Source organism: Corvus brachyrhynchos, unplaced genomic scaffold (assembly GCF_000691975.1).
Source record: "Corvus brachyrhynchos isolate BGI_N302 unplaced genomic scaffold, ASM69197v1 scaffold220, whole genome shotgun sequence".
Taxonomy (NCBI): Eukaryota; Metazoa; Chordata; class Aves; order Passeriformes; family Corvidae; genus Corvus; species Corvus brachyrhynchos.
This window is the reverse complement of record NW_008236209.1, coordinates 1,545,244-1,558,083: the sequence shown is the minus strand read 5'-3', so window position 1 is coordinate 1,558,083 and position 12,840 is coordinate 1,545,244.

Sequence of the window (12,840 nt, the reverse complement as noted above, 5' to 3'; positions counted from 1 at the left end):
TTCGTTAAAGAGACATGAGTTGCTTCCATGCCAGTCTTCTGATGTCTGTCCAGAAGATTCCGCAGGCACTGAGACATGCTGAGTTGTGAGTTTAATTATCCTGGCAGGTTGTTAGAGACAAAACAAAGATGGGAATTGCCACTCTGATAACAGAAGCCTGTACAGAAAATTCTCGAAGGAATACATAAAAATGCAAACTGTTTAGTAATATGGCACTTTTTCTGCTCGGGAGCTGCCTAAATGTGTTCCACATGTTTCTGGAAATTCCAGAGTTGTGATTGTGTTTACTTTTAATGCTTAATAGATGCTATAAAATGACTGTTTATGGGGTGAAAATAAAATAAAGCATTTGCATTTGTTGATATTTTCTGTCTGGAAAGCAGGGGATTGTTAACTGATGCCAATCAAATTTGGCATTGGGTTCTATTGAGTTTGATACAGTTATTGGCCATAATATGTTTCAACATCTATTTTATATGTTAAATATTAGTATACAGTTAAATAACCCAGTATTTTAAATATAGTTCATATTATTGCCTATAATTAACCCTGCATCGATAACTTGCCATGGTTAAGCAAGTTGTGGAGGACTTCAAGACTGTCTAAAACTGCAAACTATTGAATTTAGAAGACTTAGACATGATTTTATTAATTTTTTTTTTTTTTGAGATTTAATAACTTTCCATGCAGTCAAAATGCCAATGTCTTTTATGGAATTGGGCCGTGCATTACAGGGAACTATTTGATACCACAAAGGAGATGCTGCAGTACAGCCCCTGGTAGCAGCACGCTCTGATTTCAGCTTGCCTCTCACATTCTGTGCAGTCTAGCATTGGCTGTATTGGCTGGGGAACCATTTTCACACAGATCTAAAAACACGAGTAAAGAAATAACTGCTTTTGTTAGTCTTGTATTTCCTTCAGAGCAGAATTACTCTTCCAGGAAGACGAAGTATGATGAATGTATTTATTGTGAAATGCTGGCAAATGCACCTGCAAAGCACATTTGAAGTCTGATAGGTAATGATGTGAAAAGTATGTGCCTGAGTAAAATGTCATGGTTTTCCCCACATTCATTCCAGGTATCCTGGACAGCGCTAAATTTATAAACGAAAATTATAGTGTCCAAAACAAGGTCTTGATATTTCTCATGGCTTATGGAAATAATGGAGAAGAGTGGTTAAAATCCAGGAAGACAGAATGTTAGGAAATTGATAGAGAGGGGAAAATAACGTGATTATCTCCTACATGGGCATCTCATAGTGTCTGCTGATTTATCTTTGTCTCAGGGTGTAGTAGAACTGCAGAAGATCTAGAAAAGAGTGCTGCACGATAATCAGCAGAATGGAACTTTTGTTTTTAAGCAGCTCGTGCTGGGAGCTTTTAGGCTGAGCAAAAGAAAACAGAGAGGAAGTATGAATTAGCTGGAGAAAGAGAACAGGGAGAGTTGTCTCTTCCAGTATGAGAATTAAGATCTATCAAGCCCAGCAAGTGGTTGGCTCAGTATGATTAAAGAAAACAGTTCCTCACCCAGCATGGAGTTAAGCTGTGGAAGTTGTTGATCCAGTGCATTGTGTGTAGATAATAAAATTTGTGTGGGTTCAAAGCAGTTGGACAGGAGGTAACAAATTCAAATTATTAAGAGTTATTGTATTCAAAAAAGATTATTTCTCTTCAAGAAGTTCTTGACCCCTGGTTCTTTGGATTGTAGAACATTCCCACAGAACAGTGTGTACACTCTGTCCCTGGATCCTTGTCGTGTTCCCACAAGCTTCCTCAGTCATCTCCTGTTGGCAGCTGCTGGAGTATTGAACTGGAGAGATCTTTGGTTTGACCCCGTATTTCTGTTCTTGCAAATTAGATTACTCATGTGTATCTGCTTCAAAAAAATAAGTAACAAACTTTTAAAAACGCGAAAGGGTGTTGGGCTTACATCTACTTCCAAATATAAATATAAATTAGTAACTAAAATCACAGTACATCTTGTGATTCCTTGTTTCTGACTTCTTGGGCAAAATGAAGGCTGCAGCTCAGACTGGGGTGCCACAGTAGATTAACTGGGAGCACTGGCCTCACTTAAGTGGTTTTGTTTTTCTGACAGAACCTGAGAACTCTGTGATAATCTCTAATCAAGACAAATCAAAGAGCAGACAATGTAACACATTTACCATGTGCTTTATTTACACTTATGGAATTGTGGTGTATCAGGGCAAGTGGTACCAAGGTCTCTGATGAGGAGCATGATCTATTTCACGCAGCCTTATACATGTGTGTGTCTTACAAGTCAGTCTTTTTGATTAACAAAGATGTTGAGCTCTTGTGTAAAATTAGAGTTTACAGTTTTCAGACCTGTGAAAGAGATAATTTTTCTCTATGTTCTCTATGGAACAGTTCTGAATATAAGAGTGTCTGTAGCACTGTTTAGCATTTGATTGTATATTCAGCACTTTCCTGGGAAGAGAAAGATCTCTTGCTGTCTACAGAGGTATTCAAAAGGCTTTCTTTCACCATTCTTCAAAAGACCTTGAGGCTATTGTATTTGCCTTCCTATGCAGGAATAGCAAAACAGTCTCTGAAAGTTCATGAAGCAAAGTTTTGAAGAGATGGGAGAAGGGGGTGAACTTTATGGTGCATTTTATTTGTTCATATCCCCCTGACAAACGGCCTTTAAAGTTCAGGGTTTAGGACCCGACGGATCAGCAGCAACTCCTGCACTGGCTCTGCCCATGCCGTGCATGTCCAGGGTAGGAGAGGGTCAGGAGAAAAGGGGCCACGTGCCAGAGCCTTCCCTGTCAGCCTGTTTGGGTTCCTGCCGCTGCCCCCAGGGACTGGGAGCTGCCCAGCTCCGAGCAGGTGTGAGAGTGAGAGCAGCCCCTGAGCTCGCCCATCTCCAGCACTCAGACCCGGGGAACACACCTGTCAGTACTGCATGGCTTTCCCTCATCTTGAGTTGCAAATACCTGTTCTCCTTGAGATGTTTAAGAAGAGAAGTGCCTTGCGACGTAAGGGAATTGATGTCACTATTTCTGTTTATTTTTAGTTTCCATTGCATTGATTTGTGGCTACCACTGTGGGCAGAGGGAACATAAACCCCCAAACCTCAAACCAAACCCTCCCTTGCTCACCCCCAAATAGCTCCTCAATATATGAGAAGGCTACAAAATCAGATTCCTTCATCAGGAATTTGTACAATTTTCATTGGCTTTTTCCTTCCTTTTATGCCAAACCCTTATACAGTAATCTTTTTCTTCATCTATTTTTTTAATACAGTTTCTACCACCATTAACTCCTAACAGGTTTCTACATAGTTTATTCTATTATACATTACAGTAAAATGTGCAGAGCCAAAAGCCATGGGAGTTTAGTACAACCACTAATGGAACATATATCTAATTTCGAAATCATAGAATATTTTTTACTGAAACTCTTGGGAACTGGTTTTTTGCATCAGCTTCTTAATAAATTTTTAGATTATTGTTAATTCATATTTCTTAGAGCTGGAGCTGTTGATCACATTGCTTCACTGTTCTGTTCTTTAATTCACTGAAATATTTTATTTTTTCTTTTTTTCAGAAAATAGTAATTAGTATAATACCTAAAAAATTCATTCTTTCTACTCTTGAATAAAGTCAGTGATAAATGGCCTTTGTCAACTTAGATAATGTTTTGTGTACTTTTTCTAGCCAGCTAAAATTTAAATAAGGAATTACAAAAAATCATAGCTGCATTGTTGTTAGTGTTGTACCTCTGAAAGATATTAAACACATCCTTTGAATGGTACTAAATTTCTGTAATGTAACTTGATGATAAAAGAAAAAAATACACAACTTTACAACAGTTGTTGCTAGGAATTGGCAGCATTTGCAAATTACCAGAACAAGTCAAGACCTCTGGAATAAGAACCCAGAAAAAAAAAATGTTTCAGGCACATTAGGAGAATGTGAGTAGAATTCTCATGATAGATGAGAAGTTTTTAATAAAAGGAGAACCAAGAAGTTTAATGCCCTTAAGTTATTATAACTATTTTCTTTCAACAAGCAGACCAAAGTTGTACAGCAGCCACAGAAATATAGGAAAAAGGTATATAGGTCTTCTATACTGTAGAATGAATTTGATTATTGTATTCTGAATGGAAATTACCATTCACTTGATTTTTTCCCCCAGATTGTCTTTTCTGTTTGACAGAGCCAAACATAGCACCCAGTAAGGAAGGTTGTTTGTCAGTGAGTGTCCACAACACTCTAAATGGACTAGAATTCTATTGCTTTCCAGTTTAAGTCTTAATTTGCATCTTTAGTAATTGTGGTTTCATGCAGATTTATGGCTTTTCTGTTGGATTCTCCAAGAGTGATTTTCATTATTACATGGTGAGAAGCACGCTAGATTAGGTATATTTTTCTATGATATATTAAATATTGAAGCAATAACCTGCTTTGCCATAACTTATTTTGTCTTTGTGACCAGATCCCACTGAATTGTTGATGTATTTTTGGGTGAGAAGACTGACTTGTCCTTTTGGTCACAGAAAGAACGTTCATGGCTTTAATTGTACTCAGTAACTGGGCATTAATCCTGCTCTCTCTTCTTTAACGAGTTCTTTTTAAAACCTTTAATACCTCTTTCACAATGAGTGGTGAGTGCTTGTTTAGGGACTAAATATTTCCTCTATTCTCAGTTCTGTGGGGAGTTTTTTGGGTGTCAGTGATGGTGGGGAGGGAGTGTATGGTGGTTTGTGATGAAACAAATGAAGCAAGTGGATTTTTTGGTGGCGTATCGTCCATACACAGAGTCAGAAATACAGTAATAGCCCATAAAAACCATCCTAGACACGCAAACTGACAAATCTGCATGCTTCTTACTTGGAAAATGTTTTGAACAGTTATTTGAACCGACCCAGTTAGAAAATTGTTATAATAGTTTTGCAGTGAAAATTGCCAGCTGAAGGCTAGTTTGTAAAAAGGATTGAAGCCTGTTGAATTACTTTCCCAGTGTAGTAGGTGGGAACTCTTCTGGCTCTCCCCAAACTGCGAGGTAGAGCTGTAAATGTGATGGCTGCATGTGAACTAGTGCAGCAGGCTGCTTGTTTAGCTCTGTTAATATCAGGCTTCTGTGTAATCAGCCTGCCTTTGAAAGAGGAAAGGGATTGCTGGTGACAGGAACCCCTCAGCACAGAGTGGCTCAGCAGGAGGAGAAACCCACCCAACAGTGGCCTGGAGGTGCTGAGTGCTGATTTGGCCACGTGTGTGTATCAAGCTGTCAGACACATCACATTTGAACTTTTCTGTGCTGTTGTAGCCACAGTAGTAATTCATGACTTGGGCTTTTGGAATCTCTGGAAATAGGAAGTTGGGAAAGTTGCTCTCTGCTCATTCTGCTTTTCTGTAGCCTCTGAAAGTAGACGTTTTACTCTCAGTTTTGTCAACATGAGCATGTGGAACATGAAGTACTCTTAAGTGTAAGTGAGGTAAGTGGTAAGAGACTGATCCCAGATACAAGTGGAAGGAATCATAGTGTTTTCAAGGTGAACCTTTCTCTTTGAAATTCTCATCTCCTGCTTCATCCACTGTTGTTTGCTTTCAATTCATGCACAGCCTTTTGGAAATGTGTCTATCAAACCTGAGTACAGCAACCCTGAGGAATAAGGATTCCACCAGCAACTCCTGCTCATGCTTTCTCTAATCAGCTGAAGTACTAATGAGTAATCAACAGCAGTGGAAAAATTTACAGCAGGTCTGCGTTCCATGTGCAGCGTGGTGAGCAATATTTTGCTGCTGTTAGGTCCCAGCTTGACATCTGGTGATATATCTCAGATGTTTGAGACAAGCTGAGAGTAGAGAGATGGGCATCTGGGGTGCAGTTTGCTGGTTTAGAAGCCTGGCGTGAGGAAACCTCGACACCTGGAAGGGAACATTTCCATTGTCTTCAAAGTACAGTGTGAACCCTGGTGTTTTACTATGATGGCAAATGACACCAGCTTTATTTCTTGTTATAAATTCAGATTTTGAGAGCTGATGTGTGACTGAGAATATGGCTGCAGAGTTAGAAGGAATAAAAAGAACTTTCCTGTAAATGTTTAGCCTTAATTTAATCTTCCTAGTGTAAACAATGAACCTGTTCCCTTAGTACATAATTTCAGTAAATATTCTTGCAGACTGCAGTCATCCAAAATAGTTTTGGTACTGATACAGCCAGTAGACCACTAACTCCTAAGCTTGGAAAAAGGGCAGTAAACACTTCAGCATCCAAGAATGTGGATTTTAACAGAAAATGAATAGCTCAAAAGTGTATGCTTTGGCTTTGATGTAGCTAAATATGTTGAACCACAGAGACTTGAAAGAATTTGATAAATGCTCTAAAAGAAAATCAACTTCCTCCAAGCAGCCCAATAAATAATTTTCCCCACTCTCTTTCGACTTGTTTTGCAGAGGAGTGGCATAGAAAGGCTACTAGAAAACATTAAATGTCAAAAACTGAGCCAAAAAAAGCCACGTGAGCTTGAAGCCTTCCCAGAGAGAGACGGAAGATTCTAGACACAATCCAATCCCTTAGTAATCTACATTCTTAATCTCTTTCCTGCTGCCATTGCAGTGCTTCAGCATTGCAGTGTGTGATTTATCAGTGCCAGAAATGGCTGTACAGCATTACAGGAGATATCAGCTACTGGGATTTCCAGATGGATGATATAACACGAGATGAGAAATGATGTAATAGTGGTGAATGTAGAAACTGTGGATAAAAGGGAATTCTGGATTCCTACACAGTGGGGGTTTCTTTGTTGTTGTTGAGACACTGAAAATAGAGTTTGGTTTCAGTTTTGGTGTGAGCCTGTCTACCATTGCCCCTCACTGGAGAATTGGCCTCTGATTCCCACTGCTTTAGCTCCTCTTGTTGCTGATACTGCAGACATTTGTAGTTCAGAGGGAATTCAACCTGCAGGAAGGCAGGGGGGACCATTGCAAGGCCGCAGGAAAAGGTGCCAAGAATTGGAAGCAGGTGCTCCTAATGCACCTTCCTTGGCCAAAAATTGTGTGTGCTATTAAAGGAAATGAGATTTGCTTTGGTTGTACCATTGCTCAGTGGTACCATGGCAAGCAGTTCTCTGGACAACTCTCACAAAGGGCCAGCCATTGCTCAGTGTTGTGTCATTATGAATGTCAGCATGGGAACGTTTCTGTATTTCAAACACTGAGCTCACAGCTGACATGAGAGCTGACTTTCAAATTAATACAGCACAGTAGAGGATTTAGATTCTTAAAAATGATGGTACTCAGGATCTGACACTACGCTCTTAGATCACTCTGCAGGGCCAACCAGCATATAAAAGAAGGCTACAAATGTGAGATTTTTTTTTCCTAAAGTCCTAGAATGCTGAAACAGATACACTTTTTAAATCCACGTGTCAAACACAATACAATAATGGGACTAATGCTGAATGAGAAATTGACTTTGTGGTCCCTGATACCCTTCTACTCAGGGTTCTGCAGAACTTTGTTCAAGAGGAATATTTGGAATACTGACCATTAGGGACAGAAGAGCATTTACAATAATTCTGTGATTACCTCTACATGGGGCATGATTTTCTTGTGTTCAGTTACTCCTTCCTGATTAGGTTGTACAGTAAATTTTTGACTTTGGCAAATGTTCATAGTAAACTTGTTATGTGCACCTGAAGCAACAAATGAGACATCAAGAATCAAGACAAAGCAAAGACTTCACATTTAAATGTTCAGACAGAAAGCAAAATTGACCAGCATCTCAAGGAAGAATGTTTTCAGGTAGTAGAGTATCACAAGCAGGTAACACGCAGGCTAGAAAATGCACTTATTAGCAAATACTTGGCTAAAAGTTTCTGTAGTATTATCAGCTTTGAAATCTGTCCCTTAATAGTCACAAGTAGCACGTTTGGAAGATTCAGCAGACTCTGAGGTGCTGCTTTAGTCTGTACAAGTGTAAATAACTTGAAGAGTGAATGTTGTGTAGGCAGAGAGATGTGTAAAGCCTTCATTGGATCTAATCAGTGGTCTTCATGGTAATAATTTTTAGGTATTCTGGTACAAGTGGCTTTCATCTCAAGAATTCTTGCATATTACAGATGGATTTAGATTCTGGAACAACCCAGAAGTTTCTAAAAGCAAAGGTCTTGCTACCTGTTCAGAACAAATTGTAAGTATATAACACTCTTAGTTCAGTAGCCACACATGCACTTCAGACTTAAGAGTTAGCATTTGCAGTGATTGTCATATAAAAAGGTTTACTTGGGCATAGGAGTAATTACTGATGATGGATGCCAATGGTTTTAGGTTTCAGTGCATAGAACTTAGCTCTGCTTATAGGATTTTGTTAACACCTATCACTGAAGATTAACCTGATCTCTGTAGCACAGGAAATTAAAAATCCTTTGACAGTCATCTTCAGATTATGAGTGGGAAGGCAAGATGAAGTGTCTCTTAGCCCCTTAGCATGCACCTTTCTCTTCTATTTCCTAGAGAGAGGTAGGAAAAGTTGTAGGGATTAAAAAGAAAAAGCCAATGGTACTGACAAGCAACACATCTTTCATCTGGGTTATGGTGCTTTTCACGTCTCTGTGTGTTATTCAAGTAGCTGAAAGTGCTTTTATGTTTATAATTCAGCTTTCAAAAATTGTACCTGAGAGTAGGGTAAGTTATTGTCGTTTTTCAAGTGTTTTAATCCTTGGGTAGTACCCATAAATATTTAACAGTGGCTACTACAACCCTTAGTCTTACTGATGGACATGGGCATTACTGCAATGCAGGTAAGAAATGTAAAACTGGGGGGAGTAAAGAACCTTAATATATTTCTTCCTAATTTTCTGTCTCGCAAAACTTGGTTTTGTGGGACTAAGCCCCATCACAACAAAACTATTGAGGTAGGTTTCTTTCTGTGCTGCTTCTTTGCCTTATCCCAGCATTCTTTCTTACAAAATGGGGTGGCCAGAGGACTTTTGGAACGGAGTGGGCAGGACATGCTGTCAGGGATCACTGGAATGGTGCTGGAGTTTTTTGTCTGGGATACCTTTCTGCTGGTTTAATCAAGAGCCAGTTTGCCTCTGTGACTTTCAAGAATTAAAATGAAGTTGTTTCTTTTATAGTTGCAGATGGAAAGCCTCTTCCTTCCACTTTGTTTGTAAATCCTTGGAAATAATTTTGCCAAGAGCCGGCTTTGTTGCCCTGGTGGCATTGGATGTAGACAAGGTTTATAGGTGCAGGTGAGGCTTAAGTTCACTGTGTGCTTTGTGCCCACTCCTCAGGGCCATGGATATTCTCATTTTGTTTTAATTCAGTGAATTAGAAGCTGCATCAGCTTTTTATGCGTGGAGTATTATGCCTAAAACCTGACTTGTGTGAAGGCTGCATCTGTGCTTTTCCAAAACACAAAGAGCCCCAGGAAAGGGTTCCCCTCACAAAATCACAGAGTGGTTCAGGTTGGAAGGGACCCCTGGAGGTCACCTGGACCAACCTCCCTGCTCCAGCTGCAGGAGCTCACTTTGGGGAAAGAATGGAGTCCCTAAGTTCTGCTTTCAATTGCTGAGCTTTGCAAGCAGAGGTAGAAAGCCTTCAAGGTAAAGGGAGAAGTGTTAAAAGAGAGAAAAAGAAGACAGAAGAGAGTTAGGACTCAGTGCCTTTTGTCACTTCTCTCAAGTCTAAATATTGGATGTTAATGGCTACTAACTTTTGGGTTTAATATGCCTGTATTTTCTTTGTGGTGTTTCCTAGTTCTTCACTTTTATCCGGCTCATAAAAGTAAAACAGTTCTGTGGTGGGTTTAGAGTACTTTGAAAGAAGCTAAGATAATGGAGTGTGCTGTAAATTTCTAATGGAAGGTACTCAGGGCTGTAGGTGTAAAAATGAAGAGGTTTGTTGTCATTAGTCCTTTTGGGTACAAATAAAAAGCATCTGCCAGCTCTTGCTCCTGTAGGTGTGACTGCCAGGATCGCTGTGAGCAAAGCCTGGGCAGAAATGACACTGTAATATTTGGATGGGTGAATTTAGAGAGAAGTGTGCATCTCCTAAGCTGAGTAGTGCCAGAGGACGTATTCAGACACCTGCTTCAAAGTCATGCACCTTCTTCTTTCATCCAGCTTAGAGGCAAATCACTTCCTTGGTAGAAAAATCAAAAGCCTAAAAGGCAAACTGCCCCCTCTGCTGATAAGGGCACTGAGAGCAAAACTCCCTTTGATTTCCTAATGTTTAAAGCTATTTGATACTAGGCTTATTCATTTTCAGAATCCTTTGACTGTAATATGTATATTTTAGTCATAGCCTGTGTCACTAAATCATGAGTTTGGATCTGAATTCTCAGTAATTTTGGAGACTCAAAAGCTAGTGTGGGCTGGCTGTGTTTTCATCCCTCCTGTTTGCCTCTAGTTTTGCTATTGGAATTGCATTCCAGATGGGAACGGGAAGTACTTAAATTCTCCCAAGAAGTAATGGCAAGTGGGTGGCTAAAGGCACTTCCTGACACCTGTAGTATCTTCTGTGCTTCTGCTTCAGGTAGAAAAGCTCCTTTTCAGTGATTATTTGTCCAGTTTCACGATAGGAAGTTCCTGTAATTCATCATGGGCCTGGTTTATATTGTCTTGATTCAGCATGCCAAACAAACCAACCCAAACCACAACAGAAAGCTGCCTGAAATCAGCAGCATCAGAAGAGATGCCATTCCCTTCTTCCTAAATTCTACAACTCTTCCCTCACACGTGAGGTGCAATTAAATGGAACGAGGCAGGATGAGTATTGCCTTAGAAGCTTAGGAATGCCAAATTCGACTCCAGTCAGCTGCTGTGAAATCACAGAGGGTACAGCAAGCAGCAGGAGTTGGAGAGATAACTGGTGCTGGTTTAAAATAAATAAATACGGGAAAATTTTATTAACTTGAAAGAATTTTGTTTAAGCATCACCTGGCAGCATATGCATCAGATGAGATGAAAATACAGAGTAGAACAAATGGAGAAAAATAAAGGTCTGTGTTATGGTAGTTCTCTACTTTGATGTACAGTGTGTGCTTATGAGATAGTTAATAACTGTTAAACAAGAAGGAACAGAAAAAAATCAGGCTCAAAAGGAAATTAATTTTGAAGGCCACGTTCTTGAATGTCAGAAATCAGATAGATAAGGAGAAAATTCTAGTGTCAACTGTTAGGGGTTTTGTACATGATCTAACTTCAGATTTCCCTGAGTTAATATAAAACTCCTTTATTTGTCATCCAGTGCTATTTCAAATGATCTGCTTCTTTATTTCATACCACAGAAAAAGTATGAAAGGAGGAAGAAAATAATTCTGATGAACGAGACAGGAGCAGTTTAACCTTTCCTTTGACATTTCTATAAGAAATCCACTAAAGTTTATTTTATCCAAAAAGTTGTAGAAAGGAAGTTGAAGCTTTGGGAGACAATGAAGGGAGGGGAACAGTCCTGAAGCACGAAAATTTGCCCAAATCTTCTCTTAAATGAGCAGGCTTTGTTGTCTTTAATTGGCTAAGTTAGGAAGAGCCAAGGACAAGTCAGTGTGAAGAGCCCTGTGCCTGAAAGCTCTGGAAATGGAAATCAGAACAGAGTGTGCCAGGGCAAGCCTGACACTGTGTGGACTGGAATCTTCTGCTTCTTGGACCCAGATACTTCTGCAGCAGGGCTGGGGATTTTATCTCTGCCCTTTGGCCACTTGGTGCATTTTAATTTTTTTTTCTAAGCAGAAGTGGACTTCAGCAAACACCCTGTTTTTGAAGAACTTACAGCAGCAAACATTTGAAACCTGACTCGTGGTCCATCATGCAGGCAACAAGCCTGACAATTACAGAATGTAGCATTTATAGCTGACCCAAAACGTTATTAAATTGGAAATCTGGGCAACTATTTCCAAGGTGTATGAAAATCAGATTGAGACACTTTCACTCGGGCCTGACTTTCTGGTTTTGAACAGATTGGAGCTGTAATGACATCACAGATGGCAGCTGAAAATATATTCATTCTCATGAGATATTCTTATCTAGAATTTTGAGAGGCCTGGTTTCTATCCGAAGTGTCATATAAATATATGACTAAGTGGAAAAATGCTTTTAACTACTGAATGTGATCTTTCTTGTTTGGCTCTCACAATTTAAAAAGAAGTTGGCCATGCTGTCAGTCTCTCTATACTTTGGGAATGTTCTTCAGTGCGAGCAGTCACATCTATTTTGCATTGTCTGTGAGAATTTAGCAGCAAAGGTCGATTTTAGTTTGACCAGGCACGTTTAAGGATTTTTTCATTAGTCACAGATTTTCTTAGGCAGCAGCATGTTTTTTGAATGAACTTTCTGCATTAAGAACAAATCAACCTTCTGCAAGTGACACCAGAAGAAATGACTTTCAACATAAGCTTCTTCTCCAGTCTTTATGAGATGATTCATGTGCAAGGCAGCCAATGATTTGTTCATGGAACCAATAAACTCAATTATGTGATTTTGCAAACACAAACACATTTTGGTGTCAAAACCATGGAAAAATGTACCCTAACCCAAAAACTGTAGAGGTGATTCCGGGATGAGGATCAGAGCCCCCTGCTCTGAGCCACTGGCAGCTGAAGCAGTGTCACAGCCTCAGTTCTGAGCCAGACTGTCTACACTGAAAATCTCTGTCTTGAGCATCTGTCTTTTCTTCATGCTGAGGAAGGCAATCTTTGCTCATCCATGTCCTGGCAGGACCTTTCAGCTAAGGAAGATTGAGAAGTTATTTCCCTTTTTTGCCCTTTGTCTGACTTTCATCTAAGAGGGAATGTCAGAAGAAGGGAAGAGATTGATATTATGCAAAATCCAAGTTAGAAGGTAAAGCAACCATTTCCATGGAAAATT